Raw genomic sequence first — 6,000 nt, 5'->3', positions numbered from 1 at the left:
TGGGGATTTAACGGAAGAACACTAGCGATACATGCAAAATGTGTACACATTTTTTCTTTTGAACTTATGTCTAAGGTGGTCTTCAGTACTCTATGATTCTTCCTATTGTATGTGAAGTGACTCATTTGGACTTTGGCACTGTTCATTATTTTCCTGCTGTTTAAAAAAAAAAAAAAAAAGCGAGCGTGAAGAGGCCTATGCAGACTGGCTCCATCTGTGCTTCCTCACCGGCTCCTGGGCTGTCGGAGAGTCAAGGACGGCCAACACTCCCCATGTTCCAGCATCACTTGCTCTTGATGGGCCATTGTTTCCCTAAACACTATTATTGTTTTAGGCTGTCACTTAAAGGAGATGTTAGGCTTACAGTTACTTCAGAGGAGCCAGGTCGCTCTGCCCTCAGAAGTGGTGTTTATAACTTCACCACAACATTTTGCAGAGGATGACTGGCTGACACTACTGTTGTCTGCAGTTTAAGGGTAACTGTAAAAAGCTCTCCTTTTTCCTGTTGGTGACTGTTTCTCCATGCCAAACTTCAAGGTTTGCATAGCCACCTCCACTGCTATAAAGAGGAAAGTTAAGTTCCTTTATGCATTAAGAGATGTTTCATAGCTGAGGTTTAGAGGAGCCAGGAATGGAAATTTCTGTTAAGCTACAGAAAGACTTCTGTGGGGAGCAGGCAATCAGAGCAACAGAATTTGTAGAATTCTGTATAGATCATTACCTAATTATAGGTCTTAATCATCTGCATATTGCAGGAAAAAAAAAAGCCTTGCTGCAAATCAGATCCACTCAGCCAGTTTACAGACCAGCATAAAACTGAGAAGTAAATGTATGGGTAGTTAGTAATCATCTCCTTAATCTGGTGGCACTGCTGCACATAATGATATTCTGAAAACAAATCTGATACATGTGACAACTTTAATACTACTGGGGGAAACAAAATGCAGATGTTCCTAAAGTTAAGGAATCTATAAACAAATGTATGGAAAGATTAAGAAGATTTACCATCTGCAGTAACCTAAAAGGAGTAATAAACCTGACAACCTGAGCTGAGTATTTAAAAATGCATTTGCATACTTCCAGAACTGCTGTGCTGTCATTAAAAAAAAAAAAAAAAAAAAACTCTCTCTAGCTATTCTACATTCATCAACCTCTCTCATTATCCCAGGCTCTTAGCACACTTGGCTCACAGGTGCCAGACCACAGCACAAGCCAGCAGTTGGGAGTCCTTCACCCAAGGACTTTCAGCTGCTTTGGAGCACCCATTATGCCCAATTTCTGACACTTATGTTTGGTCTCAAAGAAAAATACACAAATCCATATGATGTGAAATATAATGAAAATGATTCAACCGCTGTGATGGGATATTTTCAGGAGACTCAAGTTAAGACTTGCTAATCAGGTTTTAAGGATCCAGCCACAAGTCCCCTCAGCCAGCACCCTACAGGATCAGTGGGAATTCTTCCCCTCATCTCAGAGGATTTTTTATCCTTTTACTTTTGTAATAGGGACAGTCTAGATCAGATTAAATCACTTTTGTGCAAATCTCACTCAGATCACTATGAACTGCCTACTCTTGAGACAATTTGTTTCCTTTTATTTTTGGTAAGAAAGTTATTTCTGCTCAGCAGGGTTGTGTAGCTTAATACATGATGAAGAGACATGAGACAACTATTAAATAAGGCTAAAATTTGCTTGCTCCCTACTACAGGGCTCTTTGTCACTACCAAGCATGAAAAGAGCAACGTAAAATAAACAGCATCTATTCAACTTATTCAGTGAGAAAATTCTCTTGAATGTTTGACTTCACTCATACCCACAAATGACTAGAAAATATGCATCCTACCAACCCAACCATGCAACTGAGCGGTGGAAAACTGACACACAAACAAAGGCAATCAATTTGATAAAAACTTCTTTCTTAACTTAAAAAATAAGCTTCTGGGTCTGGACTTCTGACAGAAAGCTGTAAATCTATAGCTGCCAGCCCAGCTAGCTGGTGGGAACATCCATGTGACAGCAGGGCTGTATGACAGCAGGTCTCCTCATGGTCACTGGGATGACACCACTTGTCCTTACAGCAGTTAGAGCCTGCAGTGGAGCCCCTCACGCTCCTTTCTGAGAAAGGGACATCTCACAAATTCAAAGTGTGCTCTGGAGCTAAGAAAAACAAAGATCCCTGAACACATTCACTTGCACGTCTTCACACACTCATGGAGAGATGGGTTTATGGTTCTGGAATATTTAAGAATGCTCTGATGAATTCAAATTCAATAAACAGAAGGAAAAACTACAGAGAAGACAGACTACTGGTATCCCAGAAGCAGAAATTATTTTGCACTTGAAGCAGTTTCCAGGACTCCGTGGCTATGGGAAGGCAAAGAACCTTTCCCAAAGACCCTCTGCTGTCAGTTGCATACGTCAAGTTGAGCCAGGTAATGCTCCGATCTTTATAAAATCTACCAGTTTGCTTTGCTGGTCTGTCTGCTTCCAACTTCCTCCACTTTTGCTGCAGCTGAAAGGAGTAATCAAGGCATGTATTGGTTGGTGTGTGCATACAAGCCACCTACGTTGTGTGCTCAGTGCCTCTAGTATAGAGTTTCTTTGCATTTCCTGATTGCCATATCCGCTCGTTTTTCATCACGTATTTAGTTGTTTAGTGTTTTGTGGCAGGAACCATCTGTTTGCTGTGAAGAATGGCTAATGAAATAGGTACTCCATTGCTGACATAGACATCTGGTTGCTACTTCACTATTAATAAAAAAGAAGAAATCTTACTTTTAACTTTAAATAAAAATTTTATTATTTTTTGGGGGGTTGGTTTGTTTTGGATTTATTTTTTTCCCCTCAAAAAAAAAATTCAATGAAAGAAGTAATACACTTCTGCAAAATGGCAACAGAAAAAGTTATTTGGAAATAAGCATGTTTAGCTCCTTCAAAAGGCATCTTTATAGTACCACATCACTGGAAATTACATAGATAATACTTAGCAGGTGACAAGACTCCAAGCTGCAGAACACCAGAAGTTAAAGCATTATGTGACCGTTTCCTCTTGCATTAATGTCTCTGTAATGGGTCTTATAAGGAGCAAGCTCTGATTAATACTTTTCAATAATAATAGAGAAGTATATTTCTGAGGAAGCCAAGGTTTCTTGCATGAGTAACTAGTAGTCTAAAATAGGACAGATATCTGAATATAATGTGGTTAGAGGACTAGGGGGGTAGGAAGGGGGATATAGAACGGCAATATGTATTCTGGTCCAAATAACATGTCCCAACAAATTTACACAGTGTAGCTGTTGCCCTAGAATTAGATTAGCACAACATTGCTCATTTCCAAGTGCAAAGACTGCGTGCATAAAATGCTTAATGACAACACTACGAGGAAACTTGCTGAAGCAGTGAGACACAGATGGCCAGGATTCAGTACCGAAACTCCACAGGAGTCAAGTTGTACTGGGGCTGGGATGAGATTTCCCTGTGCACTGATCTGCTCGACAGAGGACAAAGAGCAATTGTGCCTACTCCAGAGAAAAAAAAAAAAAAAAAAGAAATATTAGAACAGCTACGTGCAGCAGATTTAGGGGTGGAGATGTGCCAGAAGAAGGTTCACAATTTCCTTCTCTTGCCAATAACGAGCAAGCAGATTGAATATTTTGACATATATGTATCATTCTACATGTAGTTAAAGAAAAAGATATCTTCTCTATATCAGAAGACCCTGGTGAGTAGGAAGGCATCAATAATTTATTTGGTGCTGCTGGATTTATACCATAGACACTCTGGGTACTACTTCCAAATTAATAGTATTTCTGTGTCAAAATACATTTTTTTTCTCTCTTGATATGAACAGGATTTAGGGATTGTTTTAAAGTAAAGGATATTGTGAAGGAAGGGTGGGGCTAAGCACTAGGGAAATAAAATTTGTCTCATTCGCTTTACTACAAAAAAATTTAGATGACATTGGGACAAGTTTCTTCAGATTGGTACTTTATCTAATTAATACTTAGAATAAAGTAATAATATTTCCTCTCTTTTGCTCTTGCAAAATCATGCCTTTCACTCCCTTGAAGCCAGTATTTCCAGCAATACACGTCTCCCCAACTCCTAACATAGTAACTCACACATCTGACTTGGGGACTTCAGGAATCACAGTTCAGACAGGAGGCGTGTGTGTAAGTTCATTGTTTGCTAGTAGATGAAATTGGCAGCAGAAGAAAAATAACTCAGAAAGAGGTGAGCAAAAGAACAATATATGGGGACACTGACACAAACACTTATTTCCATACCCAAATATCTATGGTATCTTTAAATACATCACTGAATGCAGATGTAACATATTTAACTTCACAGCAGGGTGGAAGTGCTCAGCAGGCACGAGGCACTGTAGGAGACACGAAGCAAAGATGTTCCTGAATTATACAGTTTCTGAAGATTTAAATGGTCCCCTGAAATCAAAGTTGATGAGCAAGTTTGCCCAGCTATAAATCTCCAACACAAGGTACAGTTACTGGCACTTTAGAGCAACAGGCATTGCCCTTTAATGTCATTTTATGTTATTGGACTCCATTTTTCAACTATGATCAGCGAAATAAGGTCTGAGGCAGGCAGAGAAGAAACAGTGCTTTTACTTCAAAACCGAGAAGTAAAGACAATATAAAGTGTTTGAACAGCACTTTACAAGTAGCGGTCTGTTACACCTGACATCAGCACATTTTCAAAAGTGTTCTTGAACAAAGGAGGATATTACGTAGTCACAAGTTGTGTATATGGGATACTTCAGAAGTACCTAATTAAGTAATTTTTAAATGAGTGGCGTACTGGTGTTTAACTTTACTGCCACAAGAGCTAACTGCTTTTGTTCCATCCAAGTAGAGATCTATATCCAAGACATTTTGGAACTTTCAAACAAGAAAAACTTCCTGCAGGTTTTTTTGTGTTTTTCTTTTTTTTTTTTTTTTTTTTTTGTCAGTTTTGTCAATAAGTTACTCAGAAAGATATGAAATACTTCTGTAAACTCCACTCAGAATTATATGAAACTCACTGCTCTACTACAATCAAAAGACTTCCCATCCAGTCACTAAATTAAATTTTGTACTCAAGTAAGTATTCCAGGTGCTGCAGATTACTGATATTTCAACTTTCATAAGGAAAGTTCTACAGCCTTAAAGAATTAAATTGAAGACTGTCATAATGAAACATGGAATTAACCCCATAAGCCATATTTGATTGCAAAATTTTGCAATAGTCTTATTCATCACACTGAGCATTCCAGTACTAGACCATTGAAAGCACTGGGGACAGTCAGCATTACACATATCCAGAGACACAACTCCAGTCCTAAATCACAGACTGTCAAAGGCATACTCATTCAAATCCCAGCAAAGCTCAAAACTTTGAATCAGTGCCTTATCAGCACTGATATGGACTCAGCTATCTGAGGTCTCTATGTCAGGTCAAGTGCTTAACAAAGTTAACTCACAGAAAAGTAACTTAAAAGAGATTTATCATCCCATGTAGTTCATATTTAATTGTAAACAGAAGAAAATTCTGAGAAAGGAACAAAGTACATAAACACCAAATAAAGTTACCATTATTGTTAGTGTAAAAATAATTATCTGGGTTAAGAGATTTGCCTTGCAAGATATTGCTCTGACGCTCACTCCCAAACTCAGTGCTGTTCATGGCTACCTGCAGCTCCTTCTGTCCTCTAGACTCTCCATCTCCTTAGCAAATAAAGCTTTGGCAAGCTCTACATTCAGGCTGTTGTGTGCACAGCCTCCATCCTTTGCTTTTTATCATTCTTAGGTTAGAAAAATACTGTCATCTCCCTCCAAGAAAATAGTCTTCAAAACTCTGTATCTAATATTATGCACTTTTGACATGTGGATGAGCAAGTAAGAGCCAGTCACAGAACGAGACAGAGGTATCTGTAATTAATACTTCGTTATGATGATGACTGAACACTGCGATTCATATAATACATCATCCAAGATGTAC

The sequence above is a fragment of the Anas acuta genome, chromosome 4, assembly GCF_963932015.1.
Source record: "Anas acuta chromosome 4, bAnaAcu1.1, whole genome shotgun sequence".
NCBI lineage: Eukaryota > Metazoa > Chordata > Aves > Anseriformes > Anatidae > Anas > Anas acuta.
Note: the sequence above shows the minus strand (reverse complement) of the source record.